Source organism: Puma concolor, chromosome E2, assembly GCF_028749965.1.
Source record: "Puma concolor isolate L17-30 chromosome E2, mPumCon1.1.hap2, whole genome shotgun sequence".
NCBI lineage: Eukaryota > Metazoa > Chordata > Mammalia > Carnivora > Felidae > Puma > Puma concolor.
In genome coordinates, this window is record NC_141681.1 from 12,479,874 (window position 1) to 12,505,806 (window position 25,933).

A 25,933-nucleotide genomic window follows, 5' to 3' on the forward strand; every position below is an offset into this window, starting at 1 on the left:
AATATATCTGCATAGTACCACATACGTATAATTTATATATATACATGTATGTACATACAGAGGATGTTTCTAACACAACATTTTATTAGAAAGGCTGTTCAGTCAAAACAGTTTAGAGACTCTAGTCTAAAACACCATCTTAATCATATCAATCCCTTAATTGAAAACTATCATTTAATCTCCACTGGCTACAAGGTAGAGTCCCAACCCCCTTTCTTATCCTTAATTCCTACCACTCTTTTATTCCTGCCAACCGCATGGACTCATTCAGTCTTCCCTGATCTGGTTATAGTACTTTGAGTATCTACTTCTACATGATATTTCCACAGCTGGGGACGACTGTTATTTCCCCCTTCTCAAGTGGCAAATTTCCACACATCTTTTGCACCCTGATGGAGGGTCACCTGCTCTGTGAAGCATGCCATCTTAGCCATTGGGGATCCACATCTGTGTCTCCCCCATAAGGACAGGAGCCCTGTGAGGCAGGCAACACATCCTATTCTCTGCAGGTCTTCTACATCAAACAAGAATGAATGTTAATCAACGCCTTCGTAAATATCTAAATCCATTTAGAGGTGGCAAAGTATCCTTAACACTGTAATATTTCCACTACTTGGTTCTGGCGAGGAGAATGTCATAAATCACTGCAATCTATGACGAGTGCTTGTAGGCAAAATATCTTTATAAATTTTACACTGAAGTAAAAATGCCATGAGAAGAGATACAGGAATAAAGCAGAGCTCAACAAAACGGACTTGTGTACCCAAACTAATACCAAATATATAATTTCATAGATCTCTTAAAAGAATCTTGAAATTCTGGCACTGGGCATTTTCTGAAAAGCGTCTCAGTTGTACAACATTGCCACCTAGTGGTAGACTTCATAACACAGTAAGTCAATCCGATTTTCACGGTTTCAAAGATAATATATTAAGACCTTAGCTTCTGGCCATAGTGGAATAACATAGGATGAATTTGCCCTTCCACCAGGGGGGAAAAAACGGATAAAATATACCACACAATTGTTTGCAAGATACTGGATAACAGGCAATAAAGGACACTAGTTCTGTGAAACAGATAACAAACAAGGTCAGCCCCTCAGTTGTCCCCAGATTGATTGCCGCCCTGAAAGAGATCCCAGACCACAGTGCAAGGAGGGCGGCGGCAGGGGGAGAGGAGAGTCATTATTGATAATGTGTCAATATTTGCTTATCAACTGTAACTGTGTCGCACTAATGCAAGATGTTAATTATAAGAGAAATTGTGTTTATAAGAACGCTTTGTACTTCATGCTCAATTTTTTCTGTAAACCTAAAATTGCACTGTACAGTGTATGTGGGCAAGGTTTTCAGAGCTCTGGGGGTACCCCTGGGCCAGCTGCAGGGATCCACAGGTGAGACATTCCCAGCAGCCAAGGGGCAGACTTCTCAATGGAATCTGCGATGCAGTTAGTAGGATCACGTGCCTTTAATGCCCTCTAAGAGTCCTATCTGCCGCTCCCAGCCTCTTCCCGACCCCCAGCCCCAATCCCCTAGTCCTGAAGTTCATGATTTAGTCCTCTGGATGGAGCAAGAGAGAAATGACTCCCTTTGGCAGGGTCCCACACAACCAGGAAAGCGGGTACTCACTCATAGGTTCTCCCTTTCCCCATAGGAGAAATCAGAGGGAGGATGAGATCTCTCCTGGCCCTAAGCTGTGCAGCCTTGGGGAAGGTGTGAGGAAGGTCAAGCTATTCCTTCTATCCACTCCAATGTGTCCAAACTTTTATTTGTGCCCCAACAGTGTGATGGAAATTCTCCTCTGGAAACTCAAACTTCTACAAAGTTCTCTCATCAGTGTTTTCCAGGGTCTCCTAGACTGGCAGCCAAGAGGGACTGGAGTGGGTTCACGGACCAATGCAGGGTCCACAGCCAAGACCTAGATCTATGTGCCTATTTGCCAATGGACAGGTGGGTGAGACTCCTCCTGGGACCCTTGGCATGTGGTGCTGGATCCAACAGCTCCCACAAAGCTCATCCACTTTTGTCTGTGGATGAATGCCAAACCGGCGGGGGGGGGGGGGGGGGGGCAGGTGCAAAAACAAGGTACACTCCTGTGATGCTGGCACCCTGGATACATTTTTGATTGTCATGTTGGGGAAGGATGCTACTGGCATTGAGTGGGACAGAGAACAGGGATACAGCTAAACATCTCATAACTGTATAGGACAGCTCCCATGAAGAATGATCCTTTACAAAATGTCAACAGAACCAAGGCTGAGAGATGATGAAAATTTTCCAAACAGTTCTGAAAAAGAAGAACAAGAGTAGATGACTTAAACTACCTGATTTCAAGAGTTAATATAAAGCCATGGTGACTGAAACAGTGCAACTGCTGTAAAGATAGATAAACAAATCAATGGAACAGAGTGAGGAATACAGAAACAGACTTATACATATACAGTGATTTTTCCACCAAAGCACCAAGGCCATTTGATGGGGAAAGGATCTTTCAACAAATTGTACTGAAACAATAAAACATATGTATGAACCTTTACCCTTACCTCACACCATATACAAAAACTAACTCAGGCTGTATCATAGGCCAATTTCAGGAACTAAATCTATAAACATTCTAGGAGAAAACTAAGAGAAAATCTTAGTGATCCTAGGGATGAAAAAGTTAATTAAATACAACACAAAGAGAACAAAATTGTTTTAATTTAATAAATTTCACTTCAGGGGCGCCTGGGTGGCTCAGTTGGTTGACTGTCTGACTTTGGCTCAGGTCATGATCTCATGGTTCATGAGTTCAAGCCCCGCAGCAGGCTCTGTGCTGACATCTCGGAGCCTGAAGCCTGCTTCAGATTCTGTGTCTCCCTTTCTTTCTGCCCCTCCCCCACTCGCACTCTGTGTCTCTCTCAAAAATAAACATTAAAAAAATTGTTTTAAGCTTCTTAATAAATTTCACTTCTTTCATAGGTATTTTGCACTCCTAGAAAAAGGTCTCCAGTAAAACACTGTATGCATTGTCTGAAGTCCGATGCCTAGTGAGGGATGAAGGCAGCGGCTGACAGGGATGTGCCCACCATCCCAAGAACCTGAAATCCCCACCACTGCCCCTTCATTCACAGACTGCACTCGGGCAACCTTATCCCTGTCACTAGCATCCTCCAAGGGAGCAGACAGTAGAATCCACACTTCCATCACCTGCCTCCATGCCCGCTCGGCCAGGGCTTCTGTTTGCTTCCTTTGCAGGTGTGGGTCAAGCAAGTGTCCACAGCACTCACACTCACTGTGTGTCATCGGGTGCCATCTAAGCATCACATCCTTGGCACAGGGTCACCCACCCTTGGCAGGCCCCTGGGTGCAAGAGATTTAATATCACATGGATTTCCATATGCCCTGCCTGGAACCAGCTCCATTCTGGCAAGCAACCAGATCAGGTACCTAATTTGAGTGTTGTGACCAGCCTGGCCACACACAAAACCATGTCCCAGGTAAAGACAAAGTTCACTCCAATGTGGAGATGATGAGTGTGGAGGCAGTGGCACCAGACGATGCCAAGAGAGCTTGACTTTGTCATCTGCCTCAGTCCGGGCCCTTGGCTGTGCTCCCACTTCCCTTATTCCTGACTCAGCCTGAAGTCTTCTTCCCCAGGAAGGACAGGGTCTGACAAAGTCAAAGCAGAGGACATGAAGGACAAAGTGTTACTGCACATGAGGGTTCTCATCATGGTGATAAAAATGATATTCTGGATGTGATGTGACTTCACAGTGGCCTCTGGGCCACGGTGTGTGTGCCAGTATTCATGATAATCTGTGTGCTGCTGGTCCTGAAGAACTTCTAGGGGGCCTTAGGCCAGACCCAGCTCCCCACTCATTGCTACGTGCAGTGGCAGTTGTGATAGTCATGGTCAGATTCACCGTTATCAAGATCTGACTTAAAATATATATCTGACTTCTAGAGGGACAAAGTGGACACTGGAGACTCTGCCCCTCCGGAGGAAAGACAATACATTTTGAGAAGCTATGACTAAGTGAAAATGTGTTTCAAGGGCCTGAGTCAGAAGGGTTCACTGGAACCCTTTGGGGAGACACAGTACCAGCAATAAGAAAGTTGGAGACCATGAATAAAGACCTGCAGAGGAGACGTTCCAAAACTACCCAACGAGGAGAAATCTCAAGATCTGAAACAAGTCAAACAAATGGCTGACATTACCAGAAAAACCCAGTCTTTACAAGCAACATCAGAGAACCAAAATCAAGTCACTGTCGCTGTTAACCTCTGCAAAATCCATCAGGAAAATGAAGAAAAAAAAAATCAGGGAGCTCTTAGAGATGCTCTGGACAAAAATCCTCAACTTCAAGGAAGCCTGATCAAGGAAGTCAGATCAAGCTTCCAGGTAAACATTGTAGAAGATGGGGGCAGGGCTGCTGCTGTCAGACTTCAGATGTTTTAGAAAAGCTTAAGCTCAGGGGGAAAAGGACTCTCCAGTCTTCCCCCATGCCAGAAATTCAGAAAAAAAATAGCCTAGGAATCTTCTCCAACAAGGGGCTTCATGGCTGGGGGGGAGCTTGGAATCAGATGAAACAAATTCACGAGAAAACAGAGGCCACGTGGAAGATGAACCAAAGGAAAGACAATGATCGATGTGGTTTGAGCTTACACACTCACTTAAAAACTCTTGAAGAAAAAAGAAACCAGTTGCATGCTAACTACACTGAAGAATATGACCTAATCGGTGCCTTGAAAGATCACCAGAAATGTCTCTAAACCAGGAAGGCTTCACTGCAATCAGAAACAAACAAACAAACAAAAACAGTTGGAAACAGAGATACCTCAGCTCCAGGGGAAACTTCCCGTCCTCTCTGAAGTGTATCAGCATAAAAATCATTTTCTCCAAATACCTGATTTAGAGAGGATGTACCTCTCAGGGATGTAGGAGAATCCTTCAAAAAGCCGATGGCGAGACCAGCCATTAATGCGAAGAGCTGGACACCTACAATATACACGCCAAAATTCTTTCAGACAAATTCGAAAGAATCGTGTGTTATTATTGAATCCTATTTTTAAAAGAGCCCATGACAATGAGTTGGGGGCTCTGTTGGCTGAGAGTCACCTCCATAGGTTAAGAAAAGAAAGTGCATACCTGAGGGAGGAAAAAAAAAAAAAAACACTGAGGAAGAATGTAAGATTTCCAAAAATATCCTTACGTCCCTGATGCTGCAAACAGAACAGGTGGCAGAGGGCAGAGACCACCAGGGCATCCTCGGGGTGTCCAGATCCCCAAGGAAGGAGCAGCACTAAGCTGTGGTGGGTTGAGGAACCAGGGTCCCTCCAAGGATAAGAAGCCCAAGGGAAAGATCCTTCCGGCAGATCAACTCCATCTCAACAGAGCAGATCTTTCTCAAGATCTCGAGACAGCCAGGGTGTCCTGGCACTCCAGGTGTACACAGCAGCTTGGGACTTCTCTTTTGATTCAACAAATCATAGGATCAGAATTTCATTGACCTAGACTCTGGTTTTCCCCTTCGTCCCTTGTCAGACTTCAGATGTTTTAGAAAAGCTTAAGCGGATAGCTCAGGGGGAATAGGACTCTCCAGTCTTCCCCCATGCCAGAAATTCAGAAAAAACATAGCCTAGGAATCTTCTCCAACAAGGGGCTTCACTGGCCCCACACTTTCTCCCCATCCTCCATCAGCCACAGGAAATGTCTCTGCACCAAAGGCTGTCCACACCACCTGAAAACAGAAGTGAATCACCACCCAGTTGACCCCATTTTCCATTGATCCTACAATTACAGAACCAGAACCACAGCAAAATGTTCTTATTCTCTCCACTAAAATCATTTTCTAATACTATTTAAGTTTTATTGCTATTAAGTGATTATGTAATGTCTAAAATGAAAACCACATGGGGTTCATACTTCATAGATAATGTTCTATAGTTGTAGATTATTTCAATGTGACACTAAGTTAATTGCTTCATTTTATTCTATTTGCAAACAGCATAATTACAGTTTTTGTTGTTTTTAGGAAGTCTTCTAAAATAATCCAGGAAACCAGTATTTCATTTTGCCTTTCTCTTAAAATAATTTTGATGCTTCTCTTCTGGTTTTATTGCCATTGTATAAAGTGATTACACAACATCTCAATAGGAGACCTGACAAAATTACAACATTGAGAATTGTGGATTATTTTGTTCCTGATGTGAATGTGAATCAGATTTAACCCTGAGGCCACCTGCTTCCACCCTGCTCAACCTGCACTCCTGAGGGTACTGAGAGGCAACGTTAACCTTGACTCTGAAAGGCGCTCCAGGGGAGCCCTGACTGGGTTCAAAGGTCAAGCCCAGCAACTCTTCACCTAGGACCTGACCCATGCAAAATTATGAAGGCGACAATGCCTTTCCAGGACCCCGACTCTCTTCCCAGTCCTGTGTCCTGTACCACCCTGCCCCATCACAAGCATGGATTTAGGGATGGAAAGGACCTCAGAGGCCAGCAGTCAACCCCTACTCCCTCCTTCCCTGAACCGTCTCCACTTTACAACTGTACAGCAAATGGAAACAGCTTAAGACCCTAAATGAGACCATGAGGCCATGATGCTAAAAGCCCACCAATGCCTCTAAATCACACTGAGATTCAAATCCATGCTCCGGTGACCCGTGAGGTGATGCGTGTCCTGGTCCAGACATGTGCAGGCCCACGCCCCTCCTACACAGCCACTGACCATCCTTCTGTCCAACCAGCATCTCAAGCCCACTCGTGTCATTTCTTCCACCAGGAACACCTTTCCCCAGATGGGTGGGTGCTGCCTCCTTCATTTCGACACCACTCTGGTCCTGTCTTCTTGAAGGGCGCCCTTTCCTGACCCCCACAGACTAGTGGCTATGTTCATCCATTCCTCTTATCACTTCACCCCACGTATGGCCTCATAGTGCTCATCCTTTCTGAAATCATCTTATTTCCATGTTTATTCGCATGTATTTTCTGCATCACCCTCCGCCCTACAAGGACAAGTAGAACAGAGATAATCTTATTCCTGCTGAGCCCTCTCTCCTGTCTAGAGCATGAAAGGCACTCAAGGTTGCAGAAATTGAGCAAGAAATGAACAAGTGACTCCAGTGGGAAGACAGCCATGCAGCCTCAGACCTGCCCAGACGGTAATGGTGGGTCTCACATACGTGTGGTGCCTCCTTGGAGCCAAACCTGGACCCAGATGTTCCCACTGGCTGAATGTTCCCTGAAGAACGCAGGCTTTATCCTAGAAACGGCTCCTGTCTCATGTGTGGGTTTCAGGCCAAAGGCTCCACAGTAATGCAGTTCATGTAGAAGGTAGAGGAAACTCAAGGTTGTAGGGAAAGAGGAAGCAATGTTACTGAAAGAGACACAGTGGGGTGGTCACTGCCTCCTGTACTGAGTGCTGAGCAGGAAGGAGCTCAGGTGCTTTTATGGAAAAAGAAAACCCACTGGACTTCAAGGCCCAGATTTTCCACTGGTTTGGATAGTCCCTAGCAAGGAGCAACTTGCAAGCGCTCAATACTCAGCTCTTCCCTAGAAGTCATGGCAAATATTTGCAAAGCACAGAACTCAAGAAAGCACAGACTTTCATAGGAACTCTGTGCTATTCTCCACTTCATGCCACTCAAAACCCACATAGGGCTCCCCTCTAGTGCAAGGCTTACATGTAGAGATGGGGAGATGGAAGTTCAAACAAGCTTCAAGTTATAAAACATTAAGGGGTGGTTGTCAGCTTGTGCTCTGAAGCCCAGGGACCAGGCTCCCCTTTGTACCTTCCCAGTTGGGTATCTTTGGGCACGTCACCTAGACCTGCTCCCTCAAACTCCTCACCTCTGACAGAGTTGTACAGGTTAAATGAGATGAGTTTATGGAAAACACTTAGCCCATGGTCAAATAAGTTGCTATTTTTACAATCACAAGTCTAAGTTAATGACATAACTGGCATTGCATCTGGGACATCCGTCCCCAAATCGCATTCATTTTCCATTCTCTGGAAAGCCGTTTTGCCTCTAAGTTTTACTGGCTGTCACACTGCACCAAAATGCAGTGTGAGAACCTCTCGTGGAGGGAAATGGTCACTTACTCAGGAAGAGGTGCCCCCGGAGATTGTGAACATGCATATGCTTGGGCAGGTGTCTGCAGGGAGGACACATCTGAGCACACGCTTCCAGGGACCAAGCCAAACACCAGAGGGTGCAGGTGGGAAAGGGGCTCGGCCTTGAGCGCAGATCGCAGGAATAGTCCCTGGAGCTGGGAAAGATCAAGGGAATTCAGGGCTGGTCATTCCAGGCTCACTGTGAGTGGGTAAGAAACAGTGGAAATGCAATTGGCAAATGTAGTCCTAATTAGAACCGGGGGCAGGGGTTGGGGGATTCTTTCTGGAAGTGGCAAAAACATTTTGGAGATAACTATAGGAACAAATGTGAGAGGGTCCATAAAGTAACATCAGAAATACACTCGTGAGTGCTTCTTGGCAACAGGAGCAGCTGAAACCCAGGGAATATTACCTCTGCCCTGCTCTGACCACTCGATCTAATTTGTGTCACCATCTGGTATCACCAGCATTTGAGTCTGAGCCTGTCTTCCAGTTCAGAGTGTGGCAAGGTCTCTGCCTCACTCCTGGCCACTGGTGACCTGCAGGCCTTTTACACAGACCACTCACTGCTCCACGTGCAAACCGGATAGGGCTGTAGTTCTCAGATAATGTTCTAGAACTATAGGTTTTTTCAGTGTGACTCTCGAAATCCAGTGTCTCCATGTTGTTCTATTTGTAGGTGTAATGACAGTATTTTGTAGCTATTAATAAAGTCCACTAAAATAATCAGAAACACAGAATTTTCTTTTTTCTTAAAATGACAGATATTTTTTTCCTCTTCTGCTTTCATTGCTAGTATATAAGTAAGAACGGTATTTTGGTTGGCTATTTTTAACAAGGCCCCATAACACAGACACTAAGTGGCAATTTTATATGAGTGGACTCACAACCGGGAGATGTGAAACACAAAGTTTATTTTAGTTGAGACAAGAGCCGAGTTACTCTAGTTATAACACTAGTATGTTTAACAAAATCAATGTTTGACTTAAGAAAAGGTAAGGCTGTGAAACATTTTATATGGCCAAGCACCCCTTCGGCATTCATCATGTGTAATTATAATGATGGCTCCAAAGAGACCTGCCCTATGAATTCTGCCACCTTCATCCTTCATCCTCAGAATGGAGCTTTGGCCTTAATTAGCAGCCCAGAGAGGGAGCTTTGCTCCAGGAGCAACCCAGTTTCCCACACTTATGAGTCAGTGCTCTCCACTCACCCTCTACCACCACGACCCTGACTGACACCTACCAGAACCAGCCTTTCAAAGAACACGTTTCAGTTCAATTTGGTACAGAAGAAATGGGAGTCATCAGAATGTGTAAGAGAAGCACTGAACTCATATTTAACCCTAAGGCCACAAGCTTTTTACCTTTTGCAAGCTAAAGTACCTGGGATGATCCTTAAGACTCAATCTTAATCTTAACTCTGAAAGGTGCCCCAGGTGGGCCCCTTCTGAATTCACAGGACAAACCCAGTCCTCTTCAGCCAGGCCAGCCCCCAGAAGAAAATTACTCCAACAGAGACATTTTCAGGGCCTTGATCCCAGGCTCTGTTCTGTGCCCTTCACCTCCTGTCTCCATCACAAGTCTGGACTTGGGGTTAGAAAGGACCTCAAAAGGCCAGTCTGTCAACCCTTGTCCCTTCCAGACTACCAACCCTGTGACCACCTGCCACCCAGTGACAACTGGAACTGATGTCGATGGACAGTTTAGAACTCTGCCTTCCATCAGGAAGAGCTTCTTAATGTTAATAGGTCAAGTCAGGTTTGTTGGTTTGTTTGTTTGTTTGTTTGTTTGTTTGTTTGTTTTTCAGAGCCTCACACTGGCTATTTCCTCTGCCAGGAATACCTTTCCCCAGACAGGTGGGTGTTGCCTTCTTCATTTAATACCAGCTCTGCTCCTGACTTCTAAAGTGACTTTCCTGACCACCACACCCTAGTGACTGCGCTCACTGTGTCCCTCTTGATCCCTTCTCCCTATTCATGGCCTCATAGAATCCATCCTCTCTGAAATAATTTTATTTTCGTGTTTGTTGCCCACGTAGTGTCTGCATTTCCCTCTGAACGGTAAAGGTGAATCTTATTCTCACTGAGCCCTCTCCTCTCCAGCACATAACAGGCACTCATTAAGGATCTGGGGAATCGAGCAAGAAATGAATGGATGAATCCAGTCAGGCAGGACCTGAGACCTCATACAGTTCTGGCAGTTCTGGGCAGAACCCACACACCTGTGGTGCCTCTTTCAAGTCTTACCTAGGACTCTGTTGTTCCCACACATTCCCTAACGAACCTCAGCTTTATCTTACAGACTGCTCCACCCTCTCGCATGGGTGATGGGCCAGCCCCTTTGAGGTTGACCCTTGACGGTGAGTCATATACTCCGCATTAATGTGGGTGTGGGAATGGTTGTGAACCAGGGTTGTGGGAAAGTTGGAAGAAGTTGCCAAGGAAAGAGACATGGTAAGGATGGAACTCCTAAACCAAAGTTGAGCAGCAGAGAGCACGGGTGCTGTTGTGTTAAAGGAAAAGCCACTGGATCTCAGGGACCCAGATCATTTCACTGGCCTGGACAGTTCCAAGTGAGGCGGGAAAGTGCATGCACTGATCAAGTCTTCCCTGGATGCAGGAATGAATGTTGTGGGCACAGACTCCCAAAGCACAGAGTGCCATATTGTCTCCACACCAGGTTTTTATTGATCTCACTGAAGCTCACTCTGGCTCTCCTTGAGGAAGGGGATGGCATGTAGAGGTGAGGAAACTGAGGCTCAAACTCAAGCTCCAAATCACACAACATTCAGTGGTTGACAGCTCAAGCTCTGAAGCCAGGCTTCCTGGGGTGAGCCTCACCTCTGCACCTTGCTAGCCAGGTACTCTGGACAGGTGATTCAAGTCTGCGTGCCCTCAACCGTCCCAGCTCGAGCACGGATTAGGGTTGTTGTGCAGGTTACCGGAGAGGAATTTAGGTAAAGCCCGCGGCACATGTAAACCCTCCACTAAGCTGTTCCTTTTAGCATCACAAACAAAGCTGAGGACACACCTAGTATTGAATCTGGGACTTTTACCCCCAAATTCCATTCACTTTCACTCTCTGAAAAACTGTCTGCCTGTGTTTAAACTGTGCTTGCCTTGTAGATGGGTTCAAAGTGTTGGCAGTATGAGGATGTTTCCTGGAGGAAAATGGTAAGCATCGTTCACTCAGAAGAAGGAAACACGGCGACTGTGAGTAAGCATGGGCTGGAGCCAGGTGCATGCAGGCTGGAAGCACATGGGCACAGCTTTCAAGGACAGAGTCAACCATTGGTGGGGACATGGTAGCAGAGAGGGGTTCAGCAGAAAACTCTGAGTGCCAGACAACAAGAACTGCACCTGGAGTGAAGGAAACCACAGCTAGAGGGGGCTTTTCAAGCTCTGTGAGAGTGGGAAAGAAATGCTTAAGAAGTCACTACCATGTGGGATCCCAGTTAGGCACCAAGGGGACACTGCTTACACACCGACAAAAGATTTTAGAGCTCACTATCAAAATAAACACTAGGGGGTATCTTAGGTAGTATTAGAAGAAACATTTCGGGGCTTCTCTGAAATAATAATATACATCTCAGTGAGTGATTCCCTCCCCAGCTGCCCTGAGGACAGCAGGGCAAAGTCACTAATTCGTGTCACCATCTGGTATCACCGGCACTTGAGTCTGAGTCTGTCTTCAAGTTCAGAGTGTGACAAGGTCTCTGGCTCACTCCAGGCCACTGGCGACCTTAGATAATATTCTAGAACTGCAGGGTTTTTTCAGTGTGACTCTCGAAATTCAGTGTTTCTAGGTCGTTCTATTTGGAGGTGTTGTAATGACAGTTTCTTTGTTCTTGTTAACAAGTCCACTGAAATAATCAGAAACACAGCAAGAATTTTGTCTTTCTTCTGAAATAATTTCGATTTCTTTCTCTTTGTTTTCTTGATTTAAGTGATTGTACAATATCTCAAATGGAGAACTAACAAGATTATAATTTTAGGGTAATTTTTAATAAATGTTCATTACACAAAATATGAGTTACATTTTTGTCATTACTATAGAATGACAACAGGAATACCTTTTCCCTCTTCTGATGTCAGTTTGGACTTTCTTGTAATTGTTTTCACTACTGTTGCTAAGTAATTGTATATTTGCTCAAAATTGAAGCTCAGAAGAATTACTATTTTGAAGATAGTGCTTCATAAATGGATTTCACTTGGAAGTAAATTTGGTGAGTGCCTTGTTTCTTTGTCCTAGGCTGTGTAAGGACAGTATTTCAGAGATGGCTGTTTCTTAAGATCCCATAACGAGAGTTTATCTTGAGTTGATGCTACTTATAAAGACTGATACATGGGGCGCCTGGGTGGCGCAGTCGGTTAAGCGTCCGACTTCAGCCAGGTCACGATCTCGCGGTCCGTGAGTTTGAGCCCCGCGTCAGGCTCTGGGCTGATGGCTCGGAGCCTGGAGCCTGTTTCCGATTCTGTGTCTCCCTCTCTCTCTGCCCCTCCCCCGTTCATGCTCTGTCTCTCTCTGTCCCAAAAATAAATAAACGTTGAAAAAAAAAATTTTTTTTAAAAAGACTGATACAGCAAAATGATAAGTAATTTTTGAAAGAAAGTGGTCTGTGAAACTTCCGTAGGCCCAGCATCACTTCCTTCAGTATCCATCATGGATTTAACTGTATTAACAGCTCTGAGGAGACCTGCCTGTGGATTCAGATGCCTTCAGCCTCCAGCCTCAAAATCCAACTCTACACGAAGATTTACCAACACAGACAGGGAGCTTTCCTTCAGAGGCCATCCAATTTCACATTTTTTTTTCCTTATAGCATCCTACTCCATCCCTGCTGACCCCACTGGCCTTGACTATCATCGCTCAGAACTGGTCTCTCAGGGTGCACACTTCAGTGACTGAGAATTTGGTAAAGTGGAGTCCCTGGGGTGCCTAAGAGGGAATCTGTACTCGGATTTAACCAGTGGCCACAGGGTGTTTCACCCTCCTAAGGCTAACACTTCAACCCAGTGTTCTTCTACCAGGGCTAGCCCAAGGCCAAAGTATGATGGTGAAAACACTTTTCAGGACCCCTAATTCCCTTCTCTGTTCTAATGTCCTTCTCCCTCCCCATCTCAAGGCCTATCTTGGGAATGGAAGGGACCTCAGCAGAGCTGTCGACCCTCCCCTGCTCCCAGATTGTCACCTCCATCCTCAGCCCCGGCCTGGCCAACCTGGTGACAGGTGGAGGTGACGTGGACAAATAGTTTAGAGCTCTGTCTTCCACCAGGACAGAACAAGAGCACGTGACCCGAGAGGCACTGGCCCCTGTTGAGGACCAGCCCACCACAACTGGACCTTGGGAAGCCCTACTTCTTCCGGGATCATTTTCCTCTCACTACCGCAGGGCTGCTAGGACACTTACACAAGGCTGTGGGTATGCAGCTGCCCTTCGACCCTTGGAATATTGCTGGTGCAGAGGTCATAGCAAGTCACAGGCAGAAATAACCATCTACACATGAGCTGGGCTACAGCAAGTCACTGGCCTGATGACCCCAAGGTCCTCAAGAATGGCTGATCTTAATGAGGTGGGTGGTCCAGGAGTAAATGTATTCTGTTGCTCAACTTAACAAAATACAGAGGACTTCCCAGTCTGGGGAATGGGATGGGCATAAAGGATGCACTTCTCTGCCCTTGGCCACAGATGAATGAGACTATTATTAAAAAATTTCCAAAGTGGCTCTTACTTAGTTAGTTTCTGAAGACAAATTACCCAGTGGTCATTTGGAGGGAAATTGTAGCCCAAAGAAAGCACCCTCCTTCCACAGCCAAATAAGCAGTGTGAGCTTTTAGCTACATGACATTTTTCTTGATCATATGACTTTGGGTTTTCTTTGATCATATTGAATTATGAATACTTTGGAGATTGGCAGATTTGTCCCCAACTAAAGCAAGTATATTGGGGCTTCATCAGTTAATACTCTAGAACCGCCTCTGCCTGGAGGTTTCCCAATACATCCTGAACCTAAACAGACTGTCCACGTAGGCTGGGCCTAAGGCTCTGACCACCAGCATGACCCAAGATGAGACGCGGCCCCTGGACACATCACTGAGTATTGATTTACTTGAAGTGTTCTTCGATACCAAATGTTCCTGAGGGATCTAATGATGTCCAAGGCAAGCCCAACATGGATCCAGGCAAATCGCCTCTCAGCAAAGATCTGTTTGTCAGCACACCATACTGGGCACCAAGTCCACCAATCTCTTTGGTATCTTGTTTCCAATTATCTATCTCTTTAGAACTTGAGTTTTCATTCCTCTTGATGTTATGAATTTTGTTTATGAATTTTGATTATAATGCTGGATCCAACCTAAGGATGTTTTAGAATTGGATCTGGGAAGGAAAGGCATGTAGCAAATGAATATACATCCCATAATAAATTGAAAGCATAATTTCCTAAAAAACATAATTTTGCTAAAAAACAAAAAACTTTTTTTTCTGTTAAATAATTGCATTAACCAAGGCGCCTTAAAACAAAATAATGGAATCTGAGTTTCAGCCGATAGGAGCATTTTCTTTAATAACACTTTGTATTTCCTCAGTGGACTGAGAGATAATTAAGGAAAACAAAATTAGAACAGAAGAAAGATTCTAGAATTGAGGTCTGATTATTTGGTTAGACTATTCATTTATATTTCTTCATTTAGCATACCTAATTTATAGAATTGATAGACTATTTGGGACATTGCAGGTTTCGGAAAGGCAACTAGTCTTTTTTTTAAGTTTATTTATTTTGAGAGACAGAGAGAGAGCGAGTGATGGGGAGGAGCAGAGAGAGAGGAAGAGACAGAGAATCCCAAGCAGGCTCCACAATGCACCACAGAACCTGATATGGGGCTCAAACTCACAACCATGAGATCATGATTTGAGCCGAAACTAAGAGACGCTTAACCGACCGAGGCACCCAGGCGCTCCATCAACAGGTCTTTTTCTTAGACAAAATAACAGAATATAAAAATAATAATAACAGAAGAATATTATCAGAACACATAATAAGTACATGAGTATATTATAAATAATTTATTCTATAAATAGAAGTGAATGTATATTTATTCATATTCATGTATAGTATGTGTTACGAGGAATATGAAGAAAGAGCTACACTAGATAATTAGCAATAAAAAATGAAGTATGTGCTATGATGAGTCCAAGATTAGAGGTAAGAAGATGTGCTATGACATAAAATTGGTGTTAAGGAAATCTTAAGATCTGAATACATTATGAAATTTCTGGCTACTTCTGTCAGGTTCCCAGGGTCTCACACTGTCTTCCATGTCATTAGGATCCCAGCGGTGACCGCTTAACCAATGTATTCACAGAGAACTACCACTGGTTCCTTATGACTATATGCATGTGAAATAGTTCTGAAAAGGACCCTAGGATTGAATGAGAAGAAATACACTTTGTATGTACCCATTTCCATCGTATTTAATAAAATTTACATTCTTGGGAATTTCACTTTTTATTTTGAACTTTTTCTTTAAGTTCATTATTTTGAGAGAGAGAGAAAGAGTGAGTCGGGGAGGGGTAGAGAGAGAGGGAGAGAGAATCCCAAGTAGGCTCCACACGGTCAGTGGTTGGGGCTCAAATCCATGAACCATGAGATCATGATCTAAGCCAAAGTCGGACGCTTAACCAATTGAGCCACCCAGGGTGCCCCTATTTTGAACTTCTTAAATTGAATACTGGAAATAAAATACGACTGATACTAAAACTTACTTTCATTTCTTCTTGTAGCACCCAGACAGCAAGGAGCCTCAGATTTTACAACAGCAGGATTCAGTGATAATGTTGAATTTTATCAGGTCTAGGAGCCAAGAGAAAAATGGCATGAATATCTTAGAATGCCAGAATGATGTGAAAGCATCTAAAATAAAAGGGTAACTTTAAATGATACATTAATAACTACAATTTAAGTCATAGAATAATTAACAAAAATATTAAACATCAATTATAATTGAGTGTTCTAATAGTAAACATATTATAAATTCCAACTGTTAACAATTTTATATCATCTGGGTTCATTATTGATACTGGGTTATGCAATAATTATTAATAGAATAACTATATTTTATCAATATAATAATTATGTTATTAAGTATTCAAATATTGATTAATAGAAACTTAATTTTGAATATAATTATTACCAATATTACTGATTGATAAAATATTATGTTTTCATAATTGTTTAGGGCAATACTTTTCTAAGTTTATCATTAATACTTATACAGAGTCATATGCAATATCTCTTGGCAAATAAAGTAACATTCCTTATACTCATGTTATTTTCTGTTTGACTGAAGAAAGAAAGTGAATCATTGGAGATGAATGGATGCTTTTGCGTTACTTTTTAATGTTCTTTCATTTTCAACATAATCAGATCTTATTATTCATGCCATGCTTTTGAAATTTCCAATATTTGTTTTATTTCTTCATTTGAAAATTTGTTGAAGTTCATCCACACAATTAAATGCATACTTTAAAATACCTTTTTTCTGGTCAAAGATATGTTACATAATTATTCAAATTACAGTGAATCAGACAATTTTAATCTAAAACGTGTGGTCTGTCAATACAATATGTTGACAAGCATTAATAGCACAGACCTTAAGTTTCACAATAGTGTGTGACTTTTTCATTTACATGTTCATTTGAAGCAATTTTTCAATGCGAATTGTTTTTGAAGTTTCCTCTGCACATTCACTTACTCGGGTGGTAAACATTTCATGACCCTTTCCATTATACTGTCTTTTTATAAGTTAATTCTCTTTTTTATAACAGTTTTATTGAGATATAATTCATTCACCAGAAAAACTCATATCCTTTGACGGTGTGCAATCTGCTGGTTGTTAGTATATTGGAAGAGTTATGCAACTATCAACATTAGCTAATTTTAGAAAATCTTCATAATCTTTAAAGAGAAACCCCCTATCAGTCAGCACTCAGTGACATTCTCCCTCCTCCCGTAATAGTTAGTAGAAACTACTAATCTACCTTCTGTGTCTATGGATTTGTCTATTCTAGACATTTCAATATGAATGGAATCAAACAATAGTGGCCTTCCATGTCTGGCTTCTTTGACTCGGCATAATGTTTGCAAGGTTCACCCATGTTAATAGCATGTATTTCATTAACTTACATATCTGAATAATATTGCATTATAAAATACACCACATTTTACTTATTCATTCACCAGTTAAAGGACATCTCATACGCTAACATTCAGTAATTGCCAACATCTTTCCTCGTCATTCTTCTTAAGTAAAGAGTTTGAGAATACAATCTGGGAAAAAGAAAGGTGTGCCCTCCTGGAGGAAGAAAAAAAGTCCTCAGATTCCCCCCCAAATGGGTAAGACTTCTTTTATAAAGATGCACTTTAAACCCATGAGGAAATTTGTCTCCAAGAGAGTCGGTTCAATGTGCCCAGTGAGAATGACTCAGTAGTCAACTTGGCACCCAACATTTATCCAAGGACTATGTGTGCACACATACACACGCCCACATGTACATATTGGATCCACTGTACAGAGCGCCATTTTATTCTCTTAATTCATGAATGGCTTAAACATTTTCGGAGGAACAGCTAAATTTTTTTTTTTTCTGAATTGAAGTACTTTTTCAGTACTGTGAATGTTTTATGCAAAATGCTTTCCATAATAGAAATTTCTGTTTTGTATCATTTCCATTAGCTCTTTGGAATATTCTACATGTGCTGTAGGACAGGCACCATGGTGCTCAAATGGGGGTCACTGTACCACCTCTTCTACTTCCTCACCCTCTCCAAGATGGCATCTGGCAGTGAGGGAAGCCCTAAGCCCCGTGGGACTGTCCTTTAAGCATTTTCTGGGACTGATATGGCTGATGTGAGGATGGCAGGGGGTGGCAATAGATGGAAGTAAGTTGGAGAGAGGGGAGGGTAGACAGGGGTCAGACATCTGGAGAGAATGGAAAGGAGGTTGTCCTCAAGGGAACGCCCTAGGGCACCCTGGCTGCCTGAGTACTGGCCCTTCCCTTTGCAGGAGGTCTAGACTGCCACCAGCCCAAGCTCTCCCCCTCCCCCAGTCGGACTCCTCATGGCTCCATTATTTTCTGACAATGCTTTTCTTTTCCTTCTGTCTAGCCCGGACCCCTATTTGAGAGCAGACACCACAATGGATCCAGCAGCTGGGCTGCATTTCTCCAGCTCACCTCCTGCCCCACCTCTCAAAGCAATGTATGAGAAAGAGTAAAGCCACACCTGATAGCCAGGACTGGGCCTGGCACCCTCAGTTATATCTTGGTGTCCTTCTGCAGAACATAAATGTTTTTACAGACTATGAACATCAGACACATCCACTCTGTGGCCATGATGGATCAAGACACAAACAAGATCACTTTATGATCCTGTCTAAACACAGATAAAATTGCAACATTGTCTAAGCCACAAAATGCCACTGCTCTCTCTCCTGACCAACATCAGTGAGTGACTGCTGCTCCTTCACAATTATGGCACCAGCCTTGCTCAAGCTTCCCTCCTTACAGAGGATTTATTAAAATACCAATCATAGAATCACCCCGTTTCAAGGCAGCACAAAATCCAGAGAAAAAGTCTTTTTCCATGAACTCACCCCAAAATCACTGGGCATAAGTGGAAATCCTATAAGGTCCTTCTGCAAAGGCAACAGCAGCCAAACCATGGAGGACTGGGGAATGGGGGGGATCAGCAAGGAACAAGCAGGACGAGGAGCAGGGTTTGACGGTGGCCCCTGGAAAGAGTCAGAACAATCCCTTCAGCCACTGCAAACTGGAGTAAGGCTGTCAGGAAAATGCTAGGAAGGTGCCCTTCCTCTCTCCTCCCCCTCCTGTGGGGGCTGGGCCATGCAGGCTCCTTGTAACCTCATTAGGGGAGCAGGGTTGGATTCCATTCCCCCTATCCACCTGTTTTCTTTGACCATGGTATCCATACAAGTGGATCTTCCTTCTTACCTGGCACCCCACTCAGGGCTGAGACCCTCCAGGCTACAGCTGCTGTGAAATGAGAGCAGATGAGGGAGTAAAATGGGCATTAGAGAAGTTAAATGAAACAGGGTGCTACAACTCTGTAGTCAAGTAACAATTGCATGGTGAGCTTGTGAACATCAATGACCTAAGAATTACATGCATATATGTTTTCACTCATGTGTGGAATCTGAGAAGCTTAACAGAAGACCATGGGGGAAGGGAAGGGGGAAAAGTAGTTTCAAACAGAGAGGGAGGCAAATCATAAGAGACTCTTAAATACAGAGAACTGAGGGTTCATGGGGGGTGGGGGAGGGGAGAGGCAAAAATGGGTGATGGGCATTGAGGAAGGCACTTGTTGGGATGAGCACCCAGGGTTGTATGCAAGTGATGAATCATGGGAATCTACTCCTGAAGCCAAGAGCACACTGTATACCCTGTATGTTAGGTAACTTGACAAATTATATTTAAAAAATAATAATTATGTGCACATAAGAAATAGAAATGTGAGGTGTCAGACAGTGTGCCATTAGTTCACCCTGGTGGGGCTTGGTGATTTGACTTAAATGTAAACCAGTGCCTCCAGTGGAAAAGGTTGTGGTTCTAGAAAAGTGCAATACACAACCTCTGTGATTACATGTGCAACCCTAGGAAAGACAGCCTTTGTTTCTCACACACTCACGCAGTCAGGAGAAAAGCTTGTCTTGATATCCCCTTGTCCCATCTGCTACCAGGGTAGGAGTACCTCACCCCTCTCTGACAAAGCCCAAGTCTCTGCTATCTCAGTCAACTCTCCAAATCAAAGTCCCCCTGATATCGGCCCTGAAACTGTGGCTTTCTATCCATTTTTTTTCTTTTTTATTTTAATACTTATTTATTTTTGACACAGAGAGAGAGTGTGTGTGAGCAGGGGATGGGCAGAGGGAGAGGGAGACACAGAATCCAAAACAGGCTTCAGGCTCTGAGCTGTCAGCACAGAGCCCAAAGCAGGGCTCGAACTCACGAACCACGAGATCATGACCTGAGCCAAAGTTGGACACTTAACCAACTGAGCCACCCACATGCCCCGTCTCCACTTTTGAATAAACAGATAGGATAACTGGGTAACTAAATCCAGGAGGTCTTTGTTTTACCCCTTTATGTCCTTCCTTCCTACAGTACAAATAAACCTCTTTCCCAGGATGAAGGAAACACTCATTTCATGTAGGCAACATTCTGAGTCTTACTTAACAGAGACATTCCTTAGTTTCTGTGTGTCACGTGACCACCTGTGCACATAACTTCACATGATCTTCAACAGAATGGATCCTGTCCTACTAGCACTCTTAGGTTTCACACCTGAGATAAGAACAAGTCTGTTGGGACTTTTTGTTTAGAAAATGGATCTCATGCCCTTCTAAATTTCATGAAAACTTCCTGCAGTTGAAAGAAGGGGGCAGGCACTATAACAAATGGGTTTCTGGGAATATTCAGATAATTATTTAAAAATGAAGACTTGGGCATCTGGGTGGCTCAGTCAGTTAAGCATCCTGCTCTTGGTTTTGGCTCAGGTCATGATCTCACAGTGGTGAGCTTGGGCCCTGTGTCAGTCTCTGCGCTGAGAGTGCAGAGGCTGCTTGGGATTTCTCTCTCCTTTCTCTCTGCCCCTCCCTGGCTTGCTCTCGCTCGCTTTCTCAAAAAATAAACATTAAAAGATTAAAATAAGTAAATAAAAAGGAACACTTAACCCTGATCACAGAGCTTAAGATACAACAACGAAATCTGTATATCCACTTTAGTCTCAATTATGTCATGGTAATAAATGACCTCAAAACACTAGTGGCTTACCTCAACAAAAGTCTATCTCTCATCCTTCTGGGATTCAGGTTAATGGGATCATCATTATCTAGGACAGGCTCATAGTAGTGAGAAAAGAGGAAAAAGAGGAATGGCCCAAAACGATGGGAGGATTCTGCTCAGAGATGGTATAGACTGCTTCATTAGGCCGCTCATATCTCACTGGCTGAAAGAAATCACAGGGCAAAGACTAAAATCAATTTGTGAAGTATAGTCCCCTCGGAAGATATGACCTGACTGGGCTGGTGCCATGAGGGTGTATGTGAAATAAGTGGCCCTTCTTCTTCAATATATGGTGGTTCATTTAGTTGGTCAAGATTAGCTTCCATCCCTAAAGTATACAAAATTATCTTACCTTTCTCCACCAGACACAATATGAAGTATTTTCCAAGCCAAAACCTCCACTGACACTCAAAGCAACTAGAAAATCCCAATATAACTCCTTCATCAAGATATCAAAGAACAGGGGTGCCTGGGTGGCTCAATTGGTTAAGCGTCTGACTTCGGCTCAGGTCATGATCTCACAGTCCGTGAGTTCGAGCCCCATGTTGAGCTCTGTGCTGACAGCTCAGAGCCTGGAGCCTGCTTCAGATTCTGTGTCTCCCTCTCTGACCCTCCCCCATTCATGCTCTGTCTCTGTCTCAAAAAAATAAATAAATAAATAAATAAAATTTTAAAAAATTTAAAAAAAAGATATCAAAGAACAGGGGCACCTGGGTGGTTCAGTCAGTTAAGGGTCCAACTCAGGTCACGACAACACTTATCATGGGTTCAAGCCCTGCGCCGGCTCCATGCTGATGGTGCAGAGCCTGCTTGGGATTCTCTATCTCTCAAAATAAACAAATAAACTTAAAAAAAAAAAAGGCATCAAAGAACAAAAGCCCATGCTATGAGCCAGTTGGACTAGGGAACAGACCCATGTAGCAAACACCCTCTTATATATAAACAAGACTGCACCCAATGGAACAGAGCAGTAACAAGATTCAGCTGGGAAGATGTTTTGGGGTAAACTTTTAACTGAGCATTAGATCAATTTCTGCTTCCTGGCTGAAGTCCCCACACCAGATCCTTAAATGTCCCTTATCTTGCTTGGCCTCATTTGTAGGGACCCTAGAGACTGCAGTAAAGAAAAACACAAAGGAAAACACACACAAATACAAACCAATTAACCTGATTCCATTTATTTCCAGGTGGAATTAGTCCATCCCCCAATTCATTATGCCTAATTTTTCTGTCTCTCAGCTAAAATATCTTGAGCTTATCAGTTGTCTGTGACAAAAGCATGCTTCATTTTTTTCTGTGGCAATTTACAAGAATACTTGAGGAATGATTTGTTGGTAGAATTTTTAATGTGATCATTGCCATAAACCAAATTTTAAATCACGACCCAGGTTTGATTTTTGCGTTTCTTAACTATGCATAAAATTTTTGTTACAAAGTGTATCTCCAAGTTCTTATTTATTCATTGAAATGAGTAGAAATCTACCTGTACACCTTACCTTGAAGTTCACGCATCTTTTCTCCTACCTTCTTCCCGCTGAACAAGACACTTTTTTTTCACCAGTAATAGAATGTACCTTTATTAACACATTTCTTTCTGAGCTCATTTCTTTCTAGATGTTCCCATATGGCCAAAAGCATATGAAACATGACAGAGATATTTTGTTACCCATAATTCAAAGCACAAGAGGGTTTCGCCCATTTTTTGCTAAGCTTTCACAGCTAACGTAAATTTTTTCTTTTTATAAAGATTTTTATATTTTTTCAATGTTTATTTTTGAGAGAGAGAGAGCACAAGCAGAGGAGGAGCAGAGAGAGAGGGAGACACAGAATCTGTAGCAGGCTCCAGGCTCCAAGCTGTCAGCACAGAGCTCCATGGGGGGTTCGAACTCACAAGCCGTGAGATCATGACCTGAGCTGAAGTCAGACGCTTAACCACTGAGCCACCCAAGTGCCCCAACAGCTAATATAGTTTTACCAAAAACTTTACAGAGGCATAACATGAGTAGCCATCTTTCTAGGATTCAATCAAGTTTTCCATCACCTGTGGCTTGTCTCCATGACAAATCCACATATACACTTTTTTTTCCTGTTAAATGTCATCATTTAAAAAAGAAACAATTTGTGGGGTGCCTCTTAGCCGGTTAAGCATCCTACTCTTGATTTTGGCTCATGAACTGTGAGATCAAGGCCCACGTCAGGCTCCATGATGAGTATGAAGCCTGCTTGGGATTCTCTCCCTCTCTCTTTGCCCCCCGCCCCACTCGAGCTCTGTCTCTCTTAAACATTTAAAAAAATAAACAATTTGGTGATTGCATTAGGCAGAGTTCAACTATTCAACCAGAGATACAGAATCAGTACATATAGTGATTAATTGCAAGGAATTGGTTTATGTGACTGTAGAGACTCACTAAGCAATTCCAAAACTCATAGTATCGGCTGAACTCTTGAGCATGGGCCAAGCATCTATCAACAGGAAGAATGTTTTTGTTTTTGTTTTCTTTTAAAGTTTCTTTATTTCTGAGAGAGAGAGGGAGAGAGAGCATGAGCAGGGGAGGAGCAGAGAGAGGGAGACACAGAATCCAAAGCAGGCTCCAGGATCTGAGCTGTCAGCACAGAGCCTGATGCGGGGCTCAAACTCACAAACTGCGACATGATGACCCGAGCCAAAGTAGGATGCTTAACTGAGCCACCCAGGTGCCCAGGAAGAATGTCTTTGAAGGGAAGCCTCCACTCTGACCTTTTGGCCCTTCAGTTGAATGACTTAGGTTCAGCCAGATTGTATGGGAAAATCTCCCTTAAAGTCAAGTGATTGTGGACTCCAACACATCTACAAAATATGAATACAGAAACACCTAGATGAGTGAAAAACTAAGTTCTGTAGCTTAGCTGACACTTAAAAGTCACCATCTCAGGCTACACCTTGCCTACCTATAAACCATACACCTCTCCTAGAACCATAAATGATTTCCAAATTTAAAAAATTACAACAAAGTGCGATTTCTGCCTAATACGGCACAACTATCCTGATTACAATAGAAACATGCTAATCCTTTCTCCAAAAAAAGATGCAACACCCTTGGGTGATGTGCATCCTTCTTTTTTGATGCTCCTTAAATATGATGATGTAAAGTTAACTATTATTGGGATGCCTGACTAGCTCAGCCGGTAGAGCTCACCACTCTTGATCTCAGGGTCCTGAGTTCAGGCCCCATGTTGGGCGTGGAGCCTACTTAAAATAATTATAAAGTTAACTATTATTAAAGCACCTTATACTGGATCATTAGGGAATAACTGTGAGAAGAATACAAAAAAAATACTTTAATATATGTACAAATTCATAGCAAAATTCTCATAACTAGTATGTCCTCACTTCTGCAAATGGTCCAAGATAGTAGCTATTTTCTTCCATTGCCAATTCAAATTTCCTTTGACCTCAGCAACACACCTCACATGGTGTCGATTCTTTGCCTGGTCAGGTGACCTGAAGTACTAACTTCTGTATCATTTGGTCTCAACCAGAGAAAGAGGATCAGTAGCATTCTGAACTCACAGGAAACTAGTGAAATTATACATACATGTGTGTGCACATGTATATATACATATGTACAAATAAAGACATTTGTTATAAAGAATTGGCTTATACAACTGTGGCCTTTGGATAGGCAAGAATGAGATTTCTGGGGGGTGGCTGGGTGGCTCAGTCATTTAAGCATCTGACTCTTGGTTTCAGCTCAGGCCATGATCTCATGGTTCATGGTGACAGCGCAGGGCCTGCTTGGGATTCTTTCCCTCCCTATCTCAAGAAAAATAAACTTAAAAAATGTATAGGGGCGCCTGGGTGGCTCAATCAGTTAAGCATCTAACTTCGGCTCAGGTCATGATCTTATGGTTTGTGAGTTCGAGCCCCACATCGGGCTCTGTACTGACAGCTCAGAGCCTGGAGCCGGCTTTGGATGCTGTGTGTGTGTGTCTCTCTCTCTGCCCCTCCCTCGCTTGCACTGTCTCTCTTCCTCAAAAATAAACATTAAAAAAAAAGATGAAAAATATAGGGGTGCCTAGGTGGCTCAGTCAGTTAAGCATCTAACTTAACCAGTTCGTGAGTTCAAGCCCCACATCAGGCTCCACACTTAGAGTGTGGAGCCTGCTTGGGATTCTCTCTCCCTTTCTCTCTGCCTCTCCCGAACTTGTACTTTCTCTCTCTCTCACAATAAATAAATAAACTTAAAAAAAGAAAGAAAGAAAAGAAAAGAAAAAGGAAAAGAAAAAAGGGTGCCTGGGTGACTCAGTCAGTTACACATCCAAATTCGGCTCAGGTCACGATCTTACGGTTACTGAGTTCAGGCCTCGCACTGGGCTCTGTGCTGACAGCTCAGAGCCTGGAGCCTGCTTCGGATTCTGTCTCCCCCTCTCTCTGCCCCTCCCCAGCTCATGTGCTGTCTCTCTCTCTAAAAAATAAACAATTAAAAATTATTTTCAATAAATAAAAAATATATATAATGTAGGTGGATCTTTCCAAAATTATAAATAATATCAAGCCAAAATTAAAAAGCATGAGTACAACATGGAGAACATAATGTTTTAAATATATAAATGCATATATGTATTGCATATATATATATAAATTGCATAGTGTATGTACACTAGAGAGCACAGATTCTAAGACATATTTGGAAAGATATTAGGGTGTCTTTAAAGTTTTAAAACTGCCTGGTAGAATCTGTACAGCCTCTTAATCTGATTACTTCAAGTTTCTTTCTAAAAGTGTTGAACAGGGGCGCCTGGGTGGCGCAGTCGGTTAAGCGTCCGACTTCAGCCAGGTCACGATCTCGCGGTCCGTGAGTTCGAGCCCCGCGTCAGGCTCTGGGCTGATGGTTCAGAGCCTGGAGCCTGTTTCCGATTCTGTGTCTCCCTCTCTCTCTGCCCCTCCCCCATTCATGCTCTGTCTCTCTCTGTCCCAAAAATAAATAAACG

At 43.2% G+C, this 25,933-nt stretch overlaps 1 long non-coding RNA gene across 1 annotated transcript; it reads right to left on the reverse strand.

Annotated features, from left to right (window-relative positions):
* Positions 1-1,036: 1,036 nt before the first annotated feature.
* On the reverse strand, positions 1,037-25,727 carry LOC147573376 (uncharacterized). Its single transcript, XR_015244692.1, has 5 exons — positions 20,951-25,727; positions 19,112-19,153; positions 18,754-18,891; positions 15,866-15,953; positions 1,037-8,253 (listed from the first exon to the last, which is right to left on the reverse strand). It is a non-coding gene; the product is annotated as an uncharacterized LOC147573376 (long non-coding RNA).
* Positions 25,728-25,933: the final 206 nt, after the last annotated feature.